We start from the raw sequence: 25941 nt of genomic DNA, 5'->3' as shown, positions 1-25941 counted from the left end.
GATCCTGGAGACCGGGGATCGAGTCCTGTGTCAGGCTCCCTGCATGAAGCCTGCTTGTGTCTCTACCCCCCACCCCCATGTCTCTCATGGATAAGAAAAAAAAAGGAACTCAATACATATTTATTGAATAGATGGTTGAAGTGTTTGCTTTAACAGACAAGGAGACTGAGAGGCAGGAAAGGACTTCTCCAAGGTCACCAAAGCCCTAATTGGTATAGAACGTGGGTTTGGGTCACACCTCTGTGGACTGTGGGTTTTGTCCTCCCCACAGACAATGTTTTCTGTCTTAGCCAGATCACATTTTAAAGCTGCAACCTCCATAACTTGAGTGAACCTTAATAACTAATTCTGTTTTTAAATTGTGCTGGCGGACCATCAAACAAAGGCATTTCATGAACATTCCTTTTCTCTTAACATCAGCTTGCTAGCCGGGAGTCTGATAAGAGGTGAGAAAGAAGAGCGGTAATGCACACAAAACTAACACTAGGATTTACGCAGCCCCACTTAGCCCAGTGGAAGTGAACTGCAGCCACCAGCGCTGGCCAAAGCCAGCTTTCTCAAGGTTGCTCACCTCCCAACACCGCTGTTTTTGGTTGATTAAACCTGTTAAACCAAACTTTCTTGGGGCAGAGCTGAGGTTTAAGTGGAAGTACAGGCCAATTTTCTACCAGTGGAGAAATTACACTGAAAATCACATTGAAATTGAATTTGAAATGGACGATTTTAATTTTGAAATTGAAAATCAAAATTGGAAGGAAATCTTCCTTTTCCACCGAAATCACAGAGAAACAAAAACACTGTCATAATCGATGAGGCTCAGGAAATGGTCAGATTTTGACAACTCAGGCCAGAAGGGAGGCAGAAGTAGGAAGCAAGTGGCTAGAGGGGCTGGCACCCGAGAAGGCATAACATGACCTCCCAAACAAATCAAACAATAGCAGGCATTGCATAGCATGCACTACATGTCCGGAGCTGCTCTAAAAACTTCATAAAACAAATATTAAAATACTCAGTCCTCACAACAACCCTACAACATAAGTACTATTATTAACCCATTTGACCGATGGCAAAGCTGACTCAAAGGTCAGTTAAGTGACTCCCTTAAATTCATGGAGCTAATAGGTGGTGGAGTCAGGCTTTCGATCCAGGAAGCCCGGTTCCAAAGTCTATACCCCCCCATGTTACACAGAGTCGCTGTTACTATGGACACCAGCTCCTGGGTGGATAAGCAGACCAGACCTTGAATTCTCCTCCACAGGTTGAAACCCCACAACACAATAACAGGTGCTCATTGCAGTGCAAGCTTTGCAAACAGTTAAGTGTATGGCAAGTACCAGTGATACCCAGTCCTTCCTTCCCCCATTCACTCCTTATTAGTCATTCGACCCATTAAAGAATGTGCGGGTAGGAACTGAATTAGTGATCGTAAAGAATGGAAGACAGCTTTTTCAAAGAGAACCACAAATATTTATTTAACACCTACCAAACACCAGTTTCACAGATTGGATACTGACTGGGATTTAGAGAGCATTTCCATGGTAGGTGGTCTGTGATCAGAAGGTCTGCGCCAGCCACATAGACTGCCCCTGCTTTTATGGGGCTTACAGTGTAGAAGGAAAGACAAATATTAATCAGTTAATTCATCAGAGAATGTATAGCTGCAGAGCGAATGAGGTGCTCTGAAGGAAAGAAAGACAGGTCTGTTATTAGTGATTCACAAAGGACACTGAGCCAGCCCCAGGACATCAGAATCGCCTGCCTTGAGAAAAAGATGCTTGGCTGAAAGCTGAAGGATGAAAAGATGATACAAGAGCCATGCTGAGGGAGTTCCAGGCAGAGCCAGCAGCACTCACAAAGCCCAGAGGGAGCAGACCCTGGGGCTGCTGGCCTGATGGCCCCAAGGGAGCAGGGTTGGGGAGGTGAGGCTTCAGCAGGAAGCAGAGGCAGGCCAAGCAGCACCTGACAGCATTGGGATCTTTGTGCAAAGGACAATGACAACGTAGTGGAATGAAACAAGGAGCATCCAATGCATCCAAGGAGTGACTAAACAAATAATGAAACATGAATCCTTTGTCCTCTTCATCCAAACCTCCAACCTCAAGGCGTTCACACCAGCCCACAAAATTAGGCCAGCAGGGGTCCTCACCCAGCCACCAGATCATAGACCTTGGGTATGAGCAGAGTTAGACAACATCTGGTCCCACACCACCTGCTGGGCAAACATTATTATCTCACCCCCTCTGCAGCCCAGGCAGTCTCTAATCTCTGCAAAACTGAATATCAGGAACCAGCGTAGGCTCAATATCTGGCAACCACCAGCAAGTCAAATCGTCTCTATGAGTTCCATTTCTGCAAATTCGCAGAAGGCGACTGTGGTGTCAATTGATTATGAAGATGATGCAAACAGATGTTTCCAGCACCATACCCAGCCTTTGGTACATGTCCAATAAGTGACAATGTAATCTGAATTCAGCCATTCGTGTGGAGCTATAACTTTCTCCCATTTGCTCCTCCCAATAGGGTATGGCTATTAACCACCCCCATCCCCCGCCAAGCCATTTTGCAGATGATGGAGCAACCAAAGCCCAGACTGGTGAAGTAGCCTGCCAGTTGCCAGCAAGCCTTGGAACCAGAACTCAAGCCCACTTCATTCTGCTTTTAACCACGAGACCAGCCAGACTCTGCTCTCACATTTAGTTGGAAGAGGTGCCAAGAATCCTTTGCACCTGTTGGAGGCTCACAGACCCTGAGGAGGCCTGGGCAGGTAAGAGCAAATATTTTGTAAACATGGGATGGTGAGCTAAAGCCCAGCCTTTCCTCGTGAGCTGGGGGAGTAAGGGGCAAGGATGCATGCCTGAGCTGGTCCTGTGTGGAGAGAAGCCTCCCACTGGCTGCTGTGCCTCCATGAGCTCATGCAGCCCTGAAGCTGGCATCTGTAAGTGTCTGGGCTGATGACTATGCCAGCCAACCCCGCAGGGGCTTACTCTGGCAGAGACGGCCACTTGAACATTCACAGCTTCCTGGGTTGTAGGACATTTCGAGGCTGGAGTAAATGTGCTATCTTCTCCCTAAAGCCTCTCTCTCCTTCCCTCCCTCTTGCAGTCTCCACCTTAGATTGGGAATGGTGGAACAGACTGAAGTTTTGGAGACTATTTTCTGTTTGTATTCCCCGGGCCAGCATGTTTGCAGGATCCTTTCACAGTATTGGAGCCCGGGAGCAACACAACCTGTCACCAACCTCTGAGCTCCATTTACCTGCACGTCCCTAGTGAGTACATCATAGATGTGCAAAAACTAATTCCTAAAATAGTAGGAAATTAATAAATGCAGCTCAGAAAGTGTATACTAGGTTTGATTGCATGGAGTTATATTTATAAGCAGTAAGACCTGACTCAGAATCTTCTCAGCGTGAAGTGTGTTGTAATGGCCTACTCTTCATCTAAAATCCTGAGTGATGCTAACCACACTGAACAGTCAAATTTCTGCTTGCTCTGAAACTATTCTCACTCTTGCTTTCGCTCTCTCTCTCTCTCTCACACACACAGAGTATCTTTCAATCTACTTATGAGTTTCAGCAAGCAACTGTTGAACAGTTTAGCAAGCTATGAGTGACTTCTTGTTTGCTATCAAAGTAGGCAGATACATGGTCCTAGGAAATGTACATGGGCTTTGGTGGCATATGGTGAGCCCACACTCTCTTGATGTGTCATTGGGGCAGTTACTTAACTCTGAAACTCTATCTCCAGTGGTAAAGTGGATATGATAATAGGCATTGAGTGACAGGGAGAGAAAAATCATGATGAAGTCATAAGGGGAAAGGATCCTGAGCTCAAACCTACTTCACTATGGTGAATGCCATAGTGCTTCACCCAGCGGTCTCCCTCTCAGGATGGAGAAACCCATTCCTGTAGCTGCTGGGGGCATGGGATGCTGATAGCTCAGAGCTCAATTCCTCCCCAGGAACTGCCCCCCTCTGGCCTTGCCCCAAGGTATATCCTTCTGGAACAACCCTTCTCCTGGAACAACTTGCAAGGGTTCAAATGTGTGGCCCTCTTTCTCAAGTCAGGGCAGCTCTGAGGCCTCCCCACAACGCCCACCCCGCAAGTTCCAGAAATGCTTCAGGTTTGCAGCAGCCACCCTACCCAGGTCCTGCTTCTCTCCCTCTCTGACAGATGCCTTTATCTCTGTAAAAGCCTCACCAGCTAAGTTTCCACCAGAAAATCTCCATCTCAGAGTCCATTTCTTGGATAGTTCCTATGAATGTCACTCCTTATAGCAGACAGATCTTCAGAAGTTGGATAATTACACATGATAGGGTTGGAATTCTTAGAAGAATCTTGAGATTTAAAAGTCCAGGCTTCCTCTTGGCCTCTGTCCTTATATATGATATGGGGTGAAGGAAACCCCAACACAACAGACCCCTATATTTTATCTCATTAGTAGTCACCATACTCTGGTCGGAGTAGTAATTTTTGTCAAGAAGTTGGATGCTTCATCATAATCAGGGTTTTGTCCGGTTTTCTCACCACAGAGGGACAGGCAGTCTAGGTCCCACTCAGAAACACTAAAATCTCTAAAAGGTCTTCTTGAGATTTTTATTTCAAAATAATCTTACTGAACTAATACTAAATATAAACTTGAGTGATCAGAATTTGGGGAGGTCTTTGTACAAATTGGTAATGGTCTCTGCCATTCATTCACTTATTTATATTTTTGTATCCGCCCATCCACCCATTCTTCCATCCATCCACCCAACCATCCAACCACTATGTATTGTATACATTCTATGTGCCATGAGACATTTTAAGCTTTCCATACATGCTCTCCACTCATCTTCCAACAACAATATGAAGCTTAGGCAGGGCTAGAATTGTTCAAGATGACTCAGATCTTCTTCCTGAAGCAGAGTGAGAAATATAATCCAGATGCTCCCAAAGCCTATGCTTTCCTAATAGTTGTATCATATTGCCTCCCCCCCCCTCCAAGAATAGCTAAAATAAAACTCGGATTATGAAAAATGATACAAAGTACTATCAGATACAGGAAAAATTTACGTATATATAGGTGTCCCACATAAGCCTTCCTGGAGAAGGCACAAGTTGGCCTTTCAAATGACCAAGGCTCACTTCTAGATAGAAAACTCAGCAATTTTGCTTGAAAGCTAGAGCATGGAAGGGGCCGAGGGCTCAGAGTCCTTCAGAGTCTTGTCTTCATCTGTTAACAGCTGCGTGACCTTGGAAGCATTTCTTAGCCTCCCTAAGCCTTCATTTGGTCAACATGAGAAACCTCATCGACTTCTTGTAAAGCTTGAAGAAAGCATGAAATACATCTAGTCCAATACCTGAAACCACAGTGGACATTAACAAATGCTTGATTTGGGCCAACTCAAATCTCTAGCTTATAGTAAGAAATGGAGAAAAGCTCATTAGTCAGTTTCTCTAGTTTGTGCCTTAAAGAAGACTAAGCCAAAGGAGGACTTTGTTCTTACCCTCCTATCTCTTATCACACTCTTGGTCATGAAGATCATACATTCACACACGTGCACTTGTGAACACACACACGTGCATACACACGCATACACCATATGCATACACTGTATGTTATGCACATACGGGTGCATAACAGTGCACGGACACTCAGGCATGAGCCACATGCTCGGGGGAAGAAGTACTTGGAATGTTCTGGCACCGTAATAAACCTTCACATGAAGTACAATGTGTAGGTTCTTAATTAAAATCTCTAAAGAACTGTTGTAGTTGGCAATATCGCCACCCAAAGCCATATTTACGTTGCTAATTATTCAAGTTACAGTGAATAAGAAACAATGCCCAGGCTTCCCATAAAATTTCCAAAAATTAAACCAGGGAAATGGGCAATAAATGTCATTTGAAATGGTACTGATGCCAGTTAATTGCAAGACAACTGTAAAATAATGGGACATGAGGTGTTTCAACAATGCCTAATTAGTAACTATATGGACATTTTCTTGGAAAAAAAATGGCAATTACATGGTGCAAACACTTAGGAGTCATCATCAAAGGCCCTTTACCGTTATTAGCTAATGAATCTTCCCCACAACGCCCGGCAGGAGGCAGCACACGTCCTCACCCCTAGGGAGGGAGGGAGAAAAAAGCCAAGAGATGTAAATGACTAGTTCTCTTCCTGCTTTGTTTGTCTAAAGTACAATTTGACACTCTCCACTGAAACACACCCATAGGGATCCCCAGGCAAGGAGAGGAGGATTTCTTTCCCAAGAAGTGCCCTGCCCAGGTGCTGTGATGGGTTCCTGTGGTAAATTCTTGGATTCCTCCCGTTGGCCAGCCATGCCTCCCAGTTCCCCGGCTCCCCACACTGAGCTGCTGGCCCAAGCGCTGGTGTGCTCTTGAACACATCGGCTTTTGCCCTTCTTCTCAGCAAGAAAGTTTTTTATCTCAAACATACGAACCCAAAGAAGGGGTGCAGGGGCTCTACCTCTTCCTGTTAAAGCCGCATCCACTTTCTTGGAACATAGTTTGCAGCTTTGGGGTTCAATCCAACTAGAAGGTTTAGCATCATTTTGGAGTATGGTTGATTGTGATGAGGTGAAAATATGAAAAAGGAATGAATGATATCTTGTATGCAGTAATAAATCCACATTTAAAAACTTATGAACAACATGGGGTACATAGGTGGCTTAGTCGGTTAAACATCCGACTCTTTTTTTTTTATCTTTTTTTTTTTTTTTTATGATAGTCATACAGAGAGAGAGAGAGGCAGAGACACAGGCAGAGGGAGAAGCAGGCTCCATGCACCGGGAGCCCGACGTGGGATTCAATCCCGGGTCTCCAGGATCGCGCCCTGGGCCAAAGGCAGGCGCCAAACCGCTGCGCCACCCAGGGATCCCCCGACTCTTTTTTTTTAAAGATTTTATTTATTTATTCATGAGAGACACACAGAGAGAGAGAGAGAGAGAAGAGAGAGAGAGAGAGAGGCAGATACACAGGCAGAGGGAGAAGCAGGTTCCAGGCAGGGAGCACGACGCGGGATTCGATCCGGGTCTCCAGGACCACACCCCAGGCTGAAGCCAGAGCTAAACCTCTGAGCCACCCGGGCTGCCCAAGCATCTGACTCTTGATTTCAGCTCAGCTTATGATCTCAGAGTCCTGAGATCGAGCCCTATGCTGGGCTCTGTGTTTAGCAAGGAGTCTGCCTGGGATTCTCTCTTTCCCTCTCCCTCTGTTCCTCCCACCCACCCCCACCCCCACCGCATGCTGTCTCTCTCTCTCTCTTTCTCTCTCTAGCAAATAAATCTTTTAAAAAATTTATGAATAACAATGAGAAAATTAAGAAGGAAGGGAAAGATGGAAAGGAACATAAAGAGGGAGAAAAAGAGGGAAAAGAAGTATGAGATGACAAGGAAAGGGAAAGAAATTTGGTGCCTTCAACTCTTTATAGCAGCACTATGAGGTGAGTATAGTTACCATTCCCATTTTATAGATGATGAAACTGAGGTATGGAGAGGTTAGCCTGCAGGGTCCTCTAGCCAAGAAACTGGCAAACTAGGCCCTAAACTCATCTACATTTGATACTAAATTATTATTTTTTCCCACAATACTGGCTTTATGAGGAGTTTCTTTGCCACCTTCCATCCTTCCTTGAAGTGCTTAGTTAAGCAATGGCCAGTGGGCAAGCCGAAAGCATTCTGGAATGTTACTATCCTAACAAAGTATTTGATGAGCTGAGATCCAGTTCCAGGTCAAATCCAAGTACAGTTTTCTTAGAGCAACACATACCTTTCACAGAAGAAGATTCATTATTCACTCTTCAGTATCACAATAGAGGGAAGACCACATAACATTGGAAGGATGAGCTTTAGGATCCAATAAACCTGAAAATCCTGGATCCTGTTTCTTATCTATAAAATGAACACAATAATAGTACCTACATTATAAGCTGCTGCAAGGATTAAGTGAGCAAATACTTAGTGCCTGGCATATAGAAAGCACTCAGTAACTGTTAGCTATGTTTTGCACATACACTGCACATACATAGCGATTAATGATCACTAACGATCACTCCTTCACTCATGGTATAGTGCACTGATGAACTACGCTGGCTTTGGAGTCACACAACCTAAATTTTGAGCCTGCGTCATCTAATTGCTCTCTATGTAACTGTGGGGGAGCTGTATAGCCTCTGTATGCCTTAGTTTCCCCATTAGTAAAAAGACTATGATAGTAACATCTGCTTGATTTTTCTATTTTTATTTTTTTATTTAAAGATTGTATTTATTTATGCAAGACACACAGAGAGAGGCAGAGACATAAGCAGAGGAAGAAGCAGGCTCCTCGTGGGGAGCCTGATGCAAGATTTGATCCCAGGACCCCAGGATCATGACCTAAGCCGAAGGCAGATGGTCAGCCTCAACCACTAAGCCACCCAGGCATCCCCGCTTGATCTTTTTAATAGGGCTGTTTGTAGGGTTGAAATGAGACAATGTGTATAAGGCATTAAGCCCAGCACCTGGCCAGTAATAAGAGAGTGATAAATGTTAGCTATTGGTTTTCATTCCAAATAGGCATATCTAGTACACAAGAGGGACTTGGTCCATGTTCTAATCCTATATACAAAAAAAATTAATTTGAGACTCATTTGCTCAACAAACATTTAATGCACCTCTACTTAATGGTAAGCAGTATCCTATGGGCTGAGATTCAGATGTAAATAAGCACATAGTTCTTGCTCTTGGCTGAGAGAACCATCTTCCAGTAGAGACAATGCGGTGAGGATCTTTAGAGAGGTGGGCAGACAGGAGACTCTTCTAGAGCATCCAAGAGTACTGAATAAATAAAGTATGTTGCAGTTCATGAAGTCTCCGGAAAATACATTTTATCCAACTTCCTTCCTTCCCAAGTAAGAGTTCATTTCATCTAAAGTGCTACTTCAAGAATGACCCACTGATGACTCCCTTTCCCCCAAGTGACAGCCTGTCTTTAAACATCGCTACCAACAGGACATTTGTAAAGCAGCGGTTGCCACTGTCTGATAGCTCTGAAGTTTTTCCACTGAGTGGTTACCTGGTCCTCTTGAAATGTCACCCTTGGTCACCATCCCTCCTCTGGAGCTGGGTGGAGTCCGTGAACCACCTCCTCTCCATGGGCCTTCCCACGTGTCCACCCCACGTCCCAGTCTTTGGTTTTTGTTTCTTTAAGGTGAATTCACAGACATGCTGTGATGGAAGTCCAACAGATACCAGCATCTTTTCCCAGTGGTGAGCTGCCAGGTGCGGGGGCCACCACCAGACTGTGCCTGGGGCTTGGCGCCATGCTCTGGTCTCAGCACCCGAGTCAGCCCTACCCACACTTGTCAACTGGGCAGCTCTCCCACAGCCCCCTCTCCTTCATCTTTACTGGTGACCGAACCTGTGCTCTAGTGTCAGCCTCTGCATAAAGGAGCTGTGACCAAACCTGCCGTTGGAGCCTTAAAAGGTTTACCAGCCGAGAAAGTGACTATGTTAGGAATTTCTAGGCCTGAAACAGGGCCAGTGGGGCTCCTCAAAGCATTCCCCATCAGCTAAGCCAAAGCATTCTGATCTCAATCACAGGTACTCTTCCAAAAAAGAATTGCTCAGTTCTCCTGTAAATCCCCAGGACTGCTCACCCTTTCTGTAGATGGGACTCGTGGGGTGGCATTGATCAATGACTGTCTTTGGTGTCCTTTCCCTCCTGCCTAGAGAGCAAAAGTACAATGATGTCCTAAGCATTCAGCTTTTCCTTCAAGGCCTTCCTGAACCGGGTTCCTACTCATCTGCCCAGTCATATTTCACACCACATGCACCCTACGAGCACCCCAAGCCCCAGCTGACCCGTAGCCTCGTGAATAGCACTTCATTATTATCTTTATGGTTAGATTAGTTTTGAGATATTTTATGACATTCAGTTATTCACTCCAAAATTTGATATTACAAGGCAGGGTCTGCTAAGGGTCCAGCAAGAATTATTTAATTTTCCCCAAAATCACATGAGGCAGGTATGATAATTTACTTTTTTTTTTTTTTTTTTTTTTTTTTTTTACAGATGAAGAAGCTAAGTCTCAGTGCCATTTAGCATCAAGCCAAGATCACATGGTTTGTGAATGGTGGAGTCATTTCTATCTGCCTCCAAGCCTGTGTCATCAGCCCCAGGACTCTGCTCTTCACTGACGCTCCTGAACTGCTGGAAGCTCAGAAGCAAAAGCCACTGAAGACAAGTTCCCGGAAGCCAAGCTCCTTGCACAGAGCAGAAGGAAAGAATTGGTCCTGTCAGGAGGTGATGGATGGAGAGAGGACAGGCGACTGCAGGCAAGCCAAGCACAAGGTGGACCAGCGCTGAACTGACGCCCCCTGGTGGCACACAGGGGAGAGACGGCTGGTGGGAGCTAGGTTTAAAGGGCTCTTGGGGAAGGAATGAGCACTTTGAAATGGAAAGGTAGGGCTCACTGGCAATTATGCAGATGGAACTAGAGAGCATTACGCTAAGTGAAATAAGGCAGTCAGAGAAAGGCATATACCACATATGTGGAATTTAAGAGAGAAAATAAATGATCATAGGGAAAAAACGAATGGCAAACCATGAAAGACTCTTAGCTATAGAGAATAAACTGGTGGTCACCAGAGCGCAGGTGGGTGAGGGGAATGGAGGACATAGGGAATGGGGATTAAGGATGCACCTGTGATGAGCACCGGGTGATGCACATAAGGGTTGAGTCACTATATTGTACACCTGAAACTAGTATTACACTGTATGTTAACTACCTGAACTTTTAATAAAAACTTAAAAAAAAAAAAAAAGAAAGAAAGTTAGGGCTCTGTGTGGACACAGTGAGAGGAGGTAAGCATGGGAAGCTGCCCACACAAAGGCCTGAATAATGAAGCATTCTTTAAAAAGAAACAAGGAAACCTGAGTGGCTCTGTCAGTTAAGTGTCCGACTCTTGGATTCAGCTCCAGTGATGATCTCAGGGTCATGAGATCGAGCCCCATGTCAGGCTCCATGCTGGGTGTGGCATCCAGAGAGATTCTCTCTCTCTCTCTTAAAAAAAATGAATAATTAATTAAATAAAGTAAATAAAAAGGATTTCAAAGGCGAGCAATACCCTTTCTGCCAGAGGATCCCTCAGAACCTTGAAGGAAAAGGTCCTAGAGGCATCAACCTGTTCCCAGCCCATCTCCCAGGTAGGTAGCAGTTATGTGCCCTCTCCCCTATCCTCCATTCAAAGAGTAACATCTGGGGTCATCACCAGGGAGACACACAGAGACTGGATTGTGAAGGCATTCGAGAGCTCCCCTCTGTCCTACCAACCTTCTTCCCGCCAAGCTCCCATTCATCTCCACAGCAAGGAGATCTTTGTGAAGACCAATATCAAGCCCTGCACACGGTAGTGAGAATTTATTAAAAATCTAAAGATTACAACAATTCCCCTGATGGTGTCTTCAGGCTTGTACAAAAAAACAATTTCATGAAAACTTTCGATACAACATAGAAAGTGTCATGAGTGAGGCATGCACCAAATTGGGACTGGCAGGCAGGTTTCATCTGGATCATCTGCTCTGGCTCATTAGTAGTGGCTTCCTGAAATGACTTCCAAAGGATTCTAAAGTTGAATCCTGGCTCAGCCAAGAAAGTGTGCCATCACTAATTAGTAACGTGTGCCAGAAATGTAAGGGAGGGGAGTGAAATTTAAGGGAGGTATTATGGAAGCAGAGAAAGGGCAATGAACACATCCCTGGGGGTTAGGGGCGACCTATGGAAAGTGGTGTCTGAGATGAAGGGAGTTGAGGTAGGTAAAGGTGCTAGGGGAGGAATGGAAGGGAATACTTCTCCGACATAGAATAGCTTAAGCAGAACCATAACTGTGTGGTAAAGAAGAGTGTGTTCAGTAGTTGAGTCTAACTCAAGTGTAAAGAGGGAGAGTTAGGGGCAAAGGAGCTTGAGAATAGACTAGAATCGGGTTGCGTGGGACTGTTTGCCCCTCTGATACACAGTTGACTTGGCATCAGAAAAATCATCATATATATGCTCATTTAACAGGGGCTAGTGAAGTGTTCTATACACCCTAGAAGTGTGGGTAATGGATTACCTGTCCACTTCACACTAATGGCTGATTTTTAGCATCCCTCCAGTGTTTCTCCCACTTGAAAGAGTGAAGTTCAATGATACAGACAATATGATGAACGAAATTAGAGACACGAGGGCTAAACCTTCTTGAGGGAGAAAACCAGAGCTGTTGAATATTTCCAGGAAAGTTCATTAGAACCAATTTCTCAATCCCTACTTCTACATTCCTGACATACTGTTCTTGAACATCTCTGAAAAAAAGGGGGGGTATGAAGCAGCCACTTTTATTGCAGCATCATTATAGTGCATAATTTCTACATCAGCATAAATTGAAACGTATCCCCCTGTCATCACCATCCCTAGTCATTGTCCTTCTCTCTGGAGCCAGATAGAATGGACATAACCTCGCTTCCACAAATAGATATTTGCATATTTGGACATTTCTCATGCTTCCATCCTTATTTCTGGATCTTCACTTCCTCATCCTAAAATTTTACAGCTCTTCAGTTGCTGCTCTTTAGGAGGACGTGCAGGTTCCTCATCATATAAATGTCTCTTCCTGGATGCACTCCAATTTTCTAGTGTTTCTCTTAGGCTCTCGCATCTAAATCTGGACAGTCCTAATCATTTAAGATTGTCAAGCCTTTAAGGAAAGGATAGATAATTCCACAGTCCCCCGTGAGGTCTTCAGCAGCAAAGTCTTCTATGCCATAGAAATGCCAGAGACCTCTGAGAATCAATCACTTAGTGGATTCTCTGCTATTATGGGAAAATAAAACAGTGACCCAGGAATATCTACTTACATTGATTGACTCTGAAGGGTGTTAATATCACTTTGATTCTGCATGTGAGGAGGATATTCACCCACATTTCACTCCCTTAAGAGACAAATTTCCAAATCAGCCATAAGGTTAATTCTTAAAACATGTTCATCATCAACTATCTTATGTGCCAGTCCCAATCCAGATGGCATTTGGCTTAACACTTTATTAGCTGACAGAATGGAGATCTCTAAAATTGAGACTTGTTTGGCTTCTTCTTTATATACATTTGGACTAATTTTCAGTCCTCTAATTAAACCTTTCTATGATTGACAGAAGCATGACAAGCAGATCTGCTGACGGAACTAAATACTTTCAGTTTTCTCTCCAAGACAATAGACATCCAGAACATTGGAGAAAAGAGAAATGTTGGTAAAAGTAAGAAATCATTTAAAAGGATATGAGCATAAGGATAGCACCAAGAAGAGGCCTTTGACTGGATGGAGGAAGGATCTTGGGAAATGTGTGGACAGAAATGGTCATCTGCTCTTCTCCAGGAAATCAAACTCCCAAGACAAATACACAAAAACGCCCTTAAACAATTGTCCTCACTCATGGAGTCAAAGCCACTCTTTCCTGAGCCCCACAGCATAGCGTGAAAGAAGTCAGCAAGCAGAGACCATGGAGTCTGTAGGCGTGAGTGTGAGGACTGACTCGCTTCTTCTTGGCAAAGCATGTTAGTCTTCTCTCTGAACCTCAGATAATGATAGCCAGCTGCTTACATCTCAAGAATTATTGAGTGAGCTTCAAGTTATCTAGATTGGTAAATAATCTTTGTGTTACTGGGAAGTGTTATATAGAAAGGTAAGACATTAATAATACCAAATTCTGCCTCATGTAATTATTCATACATACCACCCACTGGAATATAAAAGCCAGACAGCAGGATCTGCTGTCATCTCAGCCTCCTCTGTATCTAGTATAGTCCTGGTCATGCATAAGAGCTTCAAAAATGTTTGCTGAATTGACGGCCATTGAATTGATTTACTAACCTGCACGGTCTTTGGGGACAATTGTAGAATCTCATTTTACATCATCACCAGCACCTTGCTCCGAGCTGACAGAGGAAGTGTGCAATAACTGGTGAGTGAATGAGTGAATAAACTGTGAGGACCTGGAAAGATGGTTCTCAACTCTGAATGCACTTTAGAATCACCTGGGGTGCTTTTAAAAATCAATCTCTGGGACCCTGCCCCAGAGATTGATTTATAAGTTCCCCAGGATATTCTAATGTACCATCAAGGCTGAGAACCAATCACTTCAAACAATAGGAAAATAGAATGAAGAGTCCTACCCCCATACTTTTTTTCTAACCATTCTAGGTTTTAGATTCTTGAGGGAAATAAAGCATTATGAAAGCTATGGCACTCTAAAATGGAAGAGTGATACAGTTACTGCTTTAAAACACCGTCAAGAAGTGGTTTCCATCAGTGCTAGCTGATGAACCCCTTGGCAGCTATCACCTTGCACACACTTGACCTGGATATGGCTGAGCTGTGAAGGCAAGATCAAACACCATGGCCATTTCTCAGGACATCCACTAGCCCAGGTGTTCTAAGAGGCTGCCACCTTGTGGCCACTCTGCACACCCTGTGCCCAAAATTATAGCAACTTCCTTACGACAGGTTTATCTCAGGCTGCTATAGGTTTTTCTCTTTCTCAAATTATGTGCAAAGCCTACTGGTATATATTCCAATATTTCTGGAAAATTAAATAATGATTTCTTGATTCTTCACCATGGGTTCTTGATTCTCCATGCTGAAAAGAATGCTTTGAATATTAACAGCAGGCACGATATTGCAGTTATATGAGCAGGTGATTTCTTTATCACCACTGAAGAGCAAGTGACAGATCAAGAAACAACAATGTACTCAAAAATAAACCGGGCTTCATTTCTAAGGGGAAGGTACTGGTTATGTCAAATCCATTTATAGGTGTTTACTTCCATGAAAAAGAAGTGGAACAGTAACATGGCCATCATTCTCATCTCACAGGTGGAGAGAATGAGGCCCCAGGAGTGAATCATGTTTTTCAAAGTTGTGTGGCCAACTTTTAGATGAACTCAAATTGAGAACCAACCTTTTAAACCAATGTCTTCAGAAAATGAAAGTCCTTTTTATCTTAAAAGGAAAAATTCAGGAACAGAAATTCAAATGTCAAGACTGGATATAAATGTGTGTAGGTGGGAGACAAAATACACATATACACACAGACCCACATAAATTTTTTAAAAAAATCCATAGTGAGGATTAATTGAATAACAGAAAATTTTACTTCATGAACAATTTTACTTTATAATACTGTTAAGAAAAAATTTTTAAGGACACAAATGAATTCAAACAAATATCTGTATTTTCAAGTTTTGTCAGACCTGCTATAATGAGTACATAAGATTCACTGGAAAGGGCATCTGGAAACTAATATGAAGTATGGATTTTATGCTTCACACCAGACTGCTTCTGTAAGTGGATTAAATGTGCAAAAAGTGGAAAGAGCTGTCCCTGGGTCCATAGAGACCTGGCTTTGTATGTCAACCCTATCACAAGGAGCTACAAAATCCTGCAGAATTTGCTTGACTTCTTGCGCATCAATTTCCTCCCTGACAACTACGAATGGTAATGACAACCTGCTAATAATTCTTATTGCTATTAAATAAAATAAATATCCCCAGACACAGGTCCTCAGACAGGTAGTACCAAAATATTAAATGAATGGAGAATTGTTTCCTTCACGTACATTATGATTTTTCTTAGAATATTGGTCCCGTTGATCACATTGCTGATGAGTGGGGTACAAAGTGGGTTACTACACCACTGTAGATGTCAAGGATTTTTATAAGGGTGCTAGAAACAAACCGTTCACATCATCAGAAAAAATATGAAAAGGATATTTCAGACAACTAAGAGAAGTCAGGGACATTGCTGAAGGATAAGCATGGTCATCACAGTGGGTAAATTGCACATTTGGGTGCGGTTTTAGGACGTAATTTTTTGGAACAATAGCCTTAGAAAGCAGCCTGTATTCAGCTACCAAGAAGGAATGGCTTTTGATTCTTACCTGTGTCGTGAGCCAGCTGGTAGCTAGAAAGTCAAATCTTGAAGGAAGGGGTCTTGGGCTTCAGTAGCCACAGGCCATGCACTCAGAAATCGCTGTTGAAGGATGTGACTTCAGAAGCTTAAAGACAAAAGCCTCCCTAAACAAAAATCTCCAAGCCAGACGTTAGAGGTGGAAGAGGTGAATTTCAATTGAAACTAGGTAATCTTAAAGGCTACCTAGGAAATACTTTATCCTCTACCTTATAATGCAAATGCTCATATTCATCTTATCTCTTTTGTTTCCCTGCAGCACTAGCAGGATGAAGGAAGGATGGTGTTTGTGAAATGAATGAACACACAAAATTTTAAAAACTGATTGTGACATGTGTAGTATCTATCCTTAACACATCAGGATGGGGAGACTGCAAAGCTTTTAAAAATAAAATCATTACCTGTTTTAAGAATGAAGCCTAGACTTAGTGACTTAAAGCACTAAAAGCTATTGGCATTAAGATCTAATCAGGTTACTTAAAGAGGATAAGACATTACTACAACGTATCAAGAAATGTCAATCTCTGTAATATAGGAGATGCTCAATCGTGATTTGTGTTCTACTCTGGCAGAATGGATACTTACCTATAACGTGTGGTTGGAGGGGCACAGGATGATCCCAGACCACCTTAACCTCAAAGGAAAGGATTTCCTTATCAGGATTCTACAGAGCCTGATACTGCCATTTTTTCCCAGTTTAAGGACCATCCCCAAAAAGATTCCAGTAAAAAGCAAAATATGTTGCCTTCAAAGAAGCCCCGTTTGGCCTGGCTTACTTTATCATGTATAAAGGAAAAGACCTGAAGTGGAAAGGAGAAAGAAAGAGAAGAAAGAAAGGAAGGGAGGTAGAGAGGCAGGCTCCTGATACCTATCCATCCAACCTCTCCACCTGAACTGTCCAACATGGTAGCTTCTACTCACAGGTGGATATTTAAATTTAAATGAACCAAAATTAAGTAAAGTATAAAATTCAGCTCACCTGTCACATAAGCTCTATCTGAAATGCTCAAAAGCCCCATGAGGCTACTCAATAGCTACCATATTTGTTAGGGTAACTCAGAGCATTCCCATTACTGCAGAGATTTCTTTTTCTTTTCTTTTCTTTTCTTTTCTTTTCTTTTCTTTCTTTTCTTTTCTTTTCTTTTCTTTTTTTCTTTTCTTTCTTTTTTTTTACTGCAGAGATTTCTATCAGACAGTACTGCCGTAGTGAGTGAGTCCTACTGAAGAGCCATATCATATTCTTGAAAAGTGGTGGACAAGCACATTCTACTAGCGAAAAAAAAAAAAAAAAAAAAACATAGTATCTTGTCCTTCTTAACTTTGATGTAGTAAGACAAAAAAACAAGAAGCAGGTATTTTGTTGCAGATTCACTTCCATGGGAAAAGGACAGGATGGGTCCCAGAGAAAAAGATTTAGCCATGACAAGCTAGTATCTCTTCCTCAGCAGCCCCAAATGAGAACAGTTTACCTCTGGTCACTAAATGGAGAATGACATTGAAACACACATTTTTCTGTGTGTTTCAATGAGAGCTAAAGGACTCTGACCATGTATTGTACACAATATGAAGTTCTCATGGCAGAGTGGGATCCTTTGTTATCTTTATAATTTCAAGGTGATGGAACACCTCCATATATTTTATAGATACAGTGGCTGCTACCTGACCATAAGGATTTTATGCGAATCAAGATTATGGAGGCTGGATTTTTTTTTAAGTAATCTGAATTCGAACCCAGTGTAAATGACTCAGAAGTCCAAACCTTTAAATCATACCATGTGTCTCTATGAGAAGGAAAAAAAAAAATCATGACAGGGTTATTTTAGCCAGAAATAAGTACATGGAAGGCCACTATGGCAGGACCCTCTACATTGCATTGACAATGATGGGGAGCTTATGACCTGATCATAGTTACAAAAGACTCACAATATTTATGGCTTTTCTGGATCTCAGTGTCCTCTTCTGTAAAGTAACGAGGTTGGACCAAAAGATCTTAAGCTCCTTTCAATCCTACATAATCGTTGAATACCCTATATTTCTATTAAGCATTCAATGTGAAGCCTCTCAAGTGAGGATTACTTTATTATCTAGTAAAAATGGTTTTATTGGCACATATTCTTTTAGTGCTAAGAATGGACATCAGTGCACATTAGCTTGTCACAAAATTGATGGTTAACAAATTAACTCAGTAGCCAATTTCTTTAATGCATGTGAACCCTAAAAGGATATCTTAATTAAAAAGAAATTATTTTTTAAAATAGGGCTATTGTCAGTTTTTGCTAGATTCAGTACCTGGAAAATGTTAGCATATATATGTCACCTTCGTGTGCACGTGTGTTGGTTTCTGCCCCTCCTGTTCTCCCAAACGAAACATGTTTATGCTTGAAGCTGTTTTGTGAATCCCAAGAAAGCATTTGAAGAAAATTAAAAATCTCTGCCAAAAACTATAACCATCACCAAGCTTGGTCATAAACTTTAATTGGAAAACTGATATTATGTATCTTTATTACATTTTGAAAGCATGAATAATATATGTAATCGTCCAAGGGCTGAGCTATGAACGTTGCTTTATTATTCACACATAAATAAAAGTGTACTGTATTATCAATTAGTGTCCAGCTTCTTTTGAAAAGTGAGAATAAAATCTGTTAAACCTCAACTGGTGATTTACATTCTCAAACATCTTTATTCACAAGCCTAAAGAGCAGGCTATTAACAGTCGCCAAAACAGTTGCCAAGACAACTTATCTCTGGATTTAGTATTCCTGCATCAGGAAAGACGCCTACGAGGAACTTAATTAACTAACGCCAAATCCTCTTTGGCCAAAAAAAGATGGATTTTCCTTTAACTCAAAGTCTCTAGAGAATGAGATTCAATGGAATGAGGGTAGACTCAGACACACGAGACAGACATACACACAGTCACAGATGCTGGGATTTAATTATAGTAGAAGGCTAGTTTTCAGGTGGGGTTTACATAGAATCTGCCTCGGTAGTTCATGCACGTTTATTGAATAAATGTAAATAAATATGTAGCTAGGATGCTATATATGTATTTATATTATATATTTTGTATATAATATAGATATGTATCATATATATATATATTTACATTATAGATTCATATATATTTGTTTATATGTAATTCATTCAGTTGTTCATTAATTGATGCACGCACTCATTTTTCATTTACTTTCCTTCCTCCAACCCTCTTCCCAGAAAGAAATAGGCAGTTTATGGAAGTCAACTGAAAGAATATTAAGGATCAAACATGAATCAGATATAAAATTGATAAGGAACTTTAGAACTGTTAGAACTAAGCTTCATAATTGGTTCTGAGCTTCCAGGTAACCATGGCAATAATCAAAATAGAACAAATTATATGGTTTACATTATTGCTCACAGAGGGGAAAGGTTTCTACTCTCCTGAGTTCTAACATTATTTTGGGAGGGGTTGTTTGAAAATCATGTGTATTTCTGACTAGAATTATAAAATTCCTAATATAAGTGCCATACTTTGCGTGTAATGTTTCTTTCTCATGTAATCCTCACTACTCACCACTAAAGCCCACTATCTACTGAGCTAGTAGAAAGTGCTATATGAAGCTTGCTTAATAGTATAGTTAGTATATACCTGGATGACACAGCCTTCTTTCCCGCATGCTGCTCCTCTAAATTGGTGTCCAATCCAAAGCTCAGGATGTGAGGTTGAGCTTTAACACACTATCACCCATCTTTTAGGCACCTTTTCCCCACAATGGGCAATAGTTGGCTAATTTCCCCATCCCATAGGAGCTAGCAATACCAGAGCTACATAGTGTTTTGTCCTTTTTAAGCATCTTTGCATATTTTAATCCTCACAATGAATAAGAGCAAGTGGACAAATCCTGCTTCTCCATTTATATGCATTAAGAAACATGGTTTCTGTTAAAACACAAGTTTTTGATTGCTACTTTAGTGCCCACACTTCATATTTCCTTTCTTCCCGTAAATAATCTGGCAACTAAATCATTACTCATGCATCTCCAGGATATTGTTTAGTTCATCAAACTAGTCATTTGCTAAATAGGAACGTGATGACTTAATACAGTTTCAGGATATTCCTAATTGTCTGCCTCAGGGTGTAATTTTGAGCTAGCAAAGTCTATCAGGTAGTGTTAGCCTTCTGACTTTACTCTTTTCAAAAGGTTTTGTTTTTGTTTTTTGCTATCCTAGATCTTTTTGCCTTTCCATATGAATTTCAAATCTGTTTTCCAGTCTCTACTCCCCCACGGCCAAAAAGCCTCCTGGAATTTCAACACAACCCTCCTGGATTGTGTTGAATCTTCAGATAAATTTGAAGATAATTGACATCTTAACAATACTGAATCTTCCAACCCAAAGACAAAGAAAATGTCTCCATTTACTTAGGTCTTCTTTAATTTCTCTCATCAATATTTTATGGTTTTCAATTGACAGGTTTTACCCATCTTTTGTTAGACTTATCCCTATTTCTTATTTTTGTGCCATTAAAAATGACATTTACTTTAATTTCCAAATATTTGTTGCTACTATATTTAAATACTATTGAGATTTGTATCCAGCAACTTTGCTAAATTCATTTACTAGTTCAAATATCTTTTTTTGTATCCGTCAAATTTTCTACATAGACAAAGCCACCTACAAATAAAAACAAGTTTATTTCATCATTTCCAATCTGGATGCAATTACTTTCATTTTTCTTGCCTAATTGTACTAGCTAGAACCTCCAATACAATGTTGAATAGAACTATTGAGAGCAGATGTCTCTGTCTTGGTTCTGATCTTCAAAGGGAAATAACTCTGCCTTTCACCACTAAGTATAATATTAACTGTATGGTTTTTTCATAGATGATCTTTACCAGGTTAAGTTCTCTTTTTTTCCTAGTTTTTATTAGGAGGTGATGTTGCATTTTTCTCTGCTCTTATGCAGTTTTCTTATCTATGTATACTGATCAGAACTCCGCTGAAGACTGGAGAGGGGAGCTTTTGCAGCTTTCCAGGGGTCTCTCTGTACCCTACTCTCTCTCTCTCTCTTTAGTACTCCACTCTGTAAACTTTAGCCATCTTGGCTTTCTTGGACTCCCACATCCATTTTTCCAACACAGGGACACCAACAGGCTCAGCCTCAATCCCTCCCAGCAGCAACACAACCTGAAACTCTCTTAAGGCAGTAATCTGGGATAATGGTAGAACTCATCTCATTTGTCTCCTGTCGTTCAAGGATTATTGCCCTTTGCTGTGTGATGTCCAATGTCTTAAAAATTATTGTCTCATATGTTTTGTCCAGTTTTATAGTTGCTTCTGCAGGACACTTAACGTAGTCCCTGTTTTCCATCTTGGGTGGAAGCAGTAATCTTTCCTGGGATTACTGGGATTTTCACGCATGCACATTTTTTGGCCTTACTCCAGACAGAAATCATGGGGTAGGTCTTGAGAATCTGTACATTTTTAAAACTCCACACTGAATTTATTGAGAATTCTGGCTTGTATAGTCCAGATTTACCCTTACTTTATATCTATTGAAACCTGAGTTCTATGGGGTAAGTTTTAGTATGACTATGACTCTAGCCCTGGGTTCTCTGCCTCTTTAACCTTATCTTCCTTTCTTCTTCCCTGTATGCACAACCAATGTAATGTCTGCTGCAGTAGCACTAATGCTGGGAATGCTAATTTAATTTCACATATTTCAGTAAGGCTTAATATCCTCGTGTTCAAAAAACTAACTCTAATATATATTGGGCTGCTGGACAGAAATTGAGTGTTTCTTGCCCTGTGGTAAATATTAGATGAGGAAAAGACAACAAATAGTTCTATTATATAAATGCAATCATCTACCTAGAGAGGAAGCCATCAAAGTTTGGATGCAGTGTACATTTGCCAAGATTTTATGTGATTGGATACCTTCCCAAGATAATATCACCAAGGTAACTGCACTGCCCAATGGTATTGGTTACCCGTAGACATATTTTAAAACACAGCTGGGTAGTTATGTCCTCATGATGTCCTCTTGAAAAATTCTAGGGGGCCTTAATCACTCACATCCCTGAAAAGCTAATGTGCAGGGCACATAGCAGTATTTTTGCCTTCCTCACAGTGTACAAAGAATGTGTATTTGTACAATGACACCTGTACCTTCTCAAATGAATTTTCCCAGGTAACTTATTTCATGGAAATTACTGATTTCTTATTTCTCCTATTCATTTACTCTAGAAATATTCAGAAATTTAGAATATGTGATAATGTATTACATAATATGAATATATGATTATGAACACATTTATGACTATGTAATTTAAATATACATAAAATATGAATATAGATTTATTTCTTCATTTCTGGTATTCTCCCTGGGAATATCTGAAAAGCAGATAACTGAGCTATATTAAGTTTAATTAATATTAAACAGCATTAGGTTGGCATGTCCCCTGACTCCTGTGGTGCCAGATTTCTGATCTCATGGGTATCTAAACTGGCTTACAATGGATGAATACGTGAAGCGTTCTTTCCATTTGCGATTCTTTGGTAGTGAGCACACCCTGGTAGTAATTCCTTAGGACTCTCTGTACCCTCTGATATACCACTGATTTTTAGGGAGTCAAAAAAATCCCTTTGGCTGTGCCTAATCCCTTTATGCAAATCTTAACTCTGAAATTTCATCCTTTTGTTCTTCAGATCATCTTTAAATTATTCATAGCCTGACAAACAATATGTAAGCAAAAGAATGGAATTTTGTTATAGCCCAACAAGTTGCTTTTAAGCCCAAATGCTGTTTAGACTGTGTGATTTGACTGCTGAGGATTTAAAAGGTTAGATGGGTTATGTGTACACCCACAGCCAAAAACTAAGACTGTCCCACCAACCTTAATAGGAATCTTGGTCGTGTGCAAACCCAGTTGATGAGGAACTCAACTCTGTAATGGGGTTTAAACAGGATCTAGGACAGCCCAGGTGGCTCAGCGGTTTAGCGCCACCTTCAGCGCAGGGTGTGATCCTGGAGACCTGGGATTGAATATCGCATCAGGCTCCCTGCATGGAGCCTACTTCTCCCTCTCCCTGTGTCTCTGCCTCTGTGTGTGGTGTGTGTGTGTCTCTTATGAATAAATAAATAAAATATTAAAATATATATATATTTTATATATATATATATATATATATATATATATATATATATATATATAGGATCTAGCCCAATCCCTTGATCAGGAGAATCTTACCATAGAAAACAGTAATCATGGACATATTTTGTCTCAAGGAAGCATTAGAAATCATCCAATGTTACATTTCTCCGATTGGTTGAGAAGAGGGACAATAATCAGAATTATCTGGCACAGTGAGGAAGAGAATGGAAGAGTATTGAGCATGTACATTTTATCAAAGCTCCAAAGAGATCCTTTTCAACTTATAAGAATTTACTAATTGCTGATCCAAACAACGTTTTATAGCCCAGGCTACACTTTAAACCATCCAGGGAGCTTTCAAAAATCTTACCATCCAGGTCCATATCACAGGCCAAATTAGAATCTCTGGGTTGAACTGAGATACCAATACTTTAAAGAATTGCCTAGGAGAAGTTGGGGATCTAAAGGCCCATACATAGTATGAAGTGTGCTCACACTGGACCCAGGAGAAGTACCCAGCTCATATTTGAGCAGCCACAAAGAGTCTCTCCCTTCCCTTTATACACCTCTCCAATCAAGAATTACTGTGCCTGGGGACACTTGGGTGGCTGGGTGGCTCAGCAGTTGAGCATCTGCCTTTGGCTCAGGGCGTGATCCTGAAGTCCCAGGATCGAGTCCCACATCGGGCTCCCTGCATGGAGCCTGCTTCTCCCTCTGCCTGTGCCTCTGCCTCTCTCTCTGTGTCTCTCATGAATAAATAAATAAAATCTTTTAAAAAATTTACTGTACCTTCCAGGGAAAGTGCTATCTTTAAATTAAAATTTTTCTTTAAGTATGGTAAAATATACATATAAAATTTACCATCACTAACCATTTGTAAGTGAACAGGTCAGTACTGTTAGATATATTTACATTGCTTTGCAACAGATCTCTAAAACTTTTTCATCCTGCAAACGGAACTCTATGTCCATTGAACACTGATTTCCTATTTCCTCCCCTGTCTACCCCCTGGAAACCCTCTTATTTTCTATTTCTAGGAGTTTGACTACTTTAGATACCTCATAAAATGGGATCAGACTGCATGTGTCTTTTTGTGACTGCTTATCTCACTAAACATAATATCCTTAAGACCCATACATGTTACGGCATGTGGCAGGATTTCCATTTTTTAACTGAATAATATTCCACTGCATGTGTATACCCCATTTTCCTTATCCATTCATCTGTCCATGGATATATGGATTACTTATACCTCTTGGGTATCATGAGTAAAGCCGCAATGAACTTGGATATACAAATATCTCTTTGAGATCCTACTTTGAATCATTTTGGATATATACCCAGAAGGGGGATTACGGGATCATATGGTACTTCTATGTTTAATTTTTGAGGAATCTCCATAGCTATTTTCTTTAGTGGCTGAACAATTTTTAATTCCCACCAACAGTGCACAAGGGTTCCAAAAATATGGGAAGCTTCCTGAATTTTCATGTCATCCTTGCACAGGAGCCATGTTAATCCAATTTTACTATATGTACTACTGAAGCAACCACTAAATGAAAATTTTTCAAGGTAATTTTCATAATTTATAACAAAGCCCATGGGAGTGGAAGATTGCATCTACCAAATTTATAAAAAATGCATATTGCATAATTGTTTTCAAGAGGAATCAGATCAATGGTCAAGGAAAAGTTACATATAGGGAGCCTTCAGAGCACAGTCCCAGACCAGAACATCAACCTCATCTAGGAACTTGTTGAAAATGCAGATTTTCAGGACCCATCTAAGACCTAGTTACTGACACAGAAATTCTGTGGGTGGGGTCCAGCAACTTGTGTTTTAAAAGCCTCCCAACAGGAAGTGCCTAGATGTTTCAGTCTGTTAAGCCAAGGACCCTTGATTCCAGCTCAGGTCATGATCCCATGGTCGTGGGATCAGCCCATGGTGGGCTCTGTGCTCAGCAGGGAGTCTACTTGATATTCTCTCTCTCCCTCTCCTTCTGCCCCTTCCCCTGCTCATGCTTGCTCTTTTTCTCTCTAAAATAAATAAATAAATCTTTTTTAAAAATAAAAATTAATAAAAGCCTTATACCAGCTATTGAAACATACGAAAGTTTGAAATGCTCTTTCTGTTATGATTTTATGGATCTTAGAAACAATCCTCAAAAAAAAAAAAAGAAACAGTCCTCTAAGCTCTAATATTTTTTCTACTGGTGCTGGTAATGTCAATAAATTTATTCCTTTTTGTGTGTGGTTTGTTATTTTTTGTTTGTTTGTTGCTTTTGTTGTTTGTTTGGTAAAACAGCCTTACTGTAAACATCAGTAATGTCAGGATTAAAAGTAGATTTAAGCAGTATTTTAGCCTATGAACTGTAACTATATTAACTTCTTGGTCATGATGTCTTCTGTAAATGGAGGAGACTAGGTCAGAGACAGTGAATGTCTGACCTACATGCCACCACCACTTTTCTAGAGCCAAGGCCAGCTTTGCTAATTGATCAAGACACACTATCCCAGGGACACGCAGGTGACTCAGAGGCTAAGTGTCTGCCTTTGGCTCAGGGCGTGATTCTGGAGTCCCGGGATTGAGTCTCATATCAGGCTTCCCGCAGGGAGCTTGCTTCTCCCTCTGCCTATGTCTCTGCTTCTCTCTCTCTCTCTCTTTGTGTCTCTCATGAATAAATAAATAAAATCTTAAAAAAAAGACACACTATCCCACCCAGTCCACACAGAGTTCTAGAACCCTTCTTAATACAGCCTTACCAAAGAATTAGATGTACATCATGAGATGAAACCCATTTGCCACCAGATTTCTTGTCCATCTAGC

At 41.1% G+C, this 25941-nt stretch overlaps 1 pseudogene; it reads right to left on the bottom strand.

Moving 5' to 3' along the window:
• Positions 1-24576: 24576 nt before the first annotated feature.
• LOC129502694 (U6 spliceosomal RNA) lies at positions 24577-24664 on the bottom strand (annotated as a pseudogene).
• Between the last annotated feature and the right edge of the window lie 1277 nt (positions 24665-25941).

Source organism: Nyctereutes procyonoides, unplaced genomic scaffold (genome assembly GCF_905146905.1).
Source record: "Nyctereutes procyonoides isolate TBG_1078 unplaced genomic scaffold, NYPRO_anot_genome, whole genome shotgun sequence".
In the NCBI taxonomy this organism is placed as follows: Eukaryota; Metazoa; Chordata; class Mammalia; order Carnivora; family Canidae; genus Nyctereutes; species Nyctereutes procyonoides.
The sequence above is the reverse complement of the archived record's forward strand: the minus strand, read 5'-3'. Positions and strand labels throughout refer to the sequence as shown.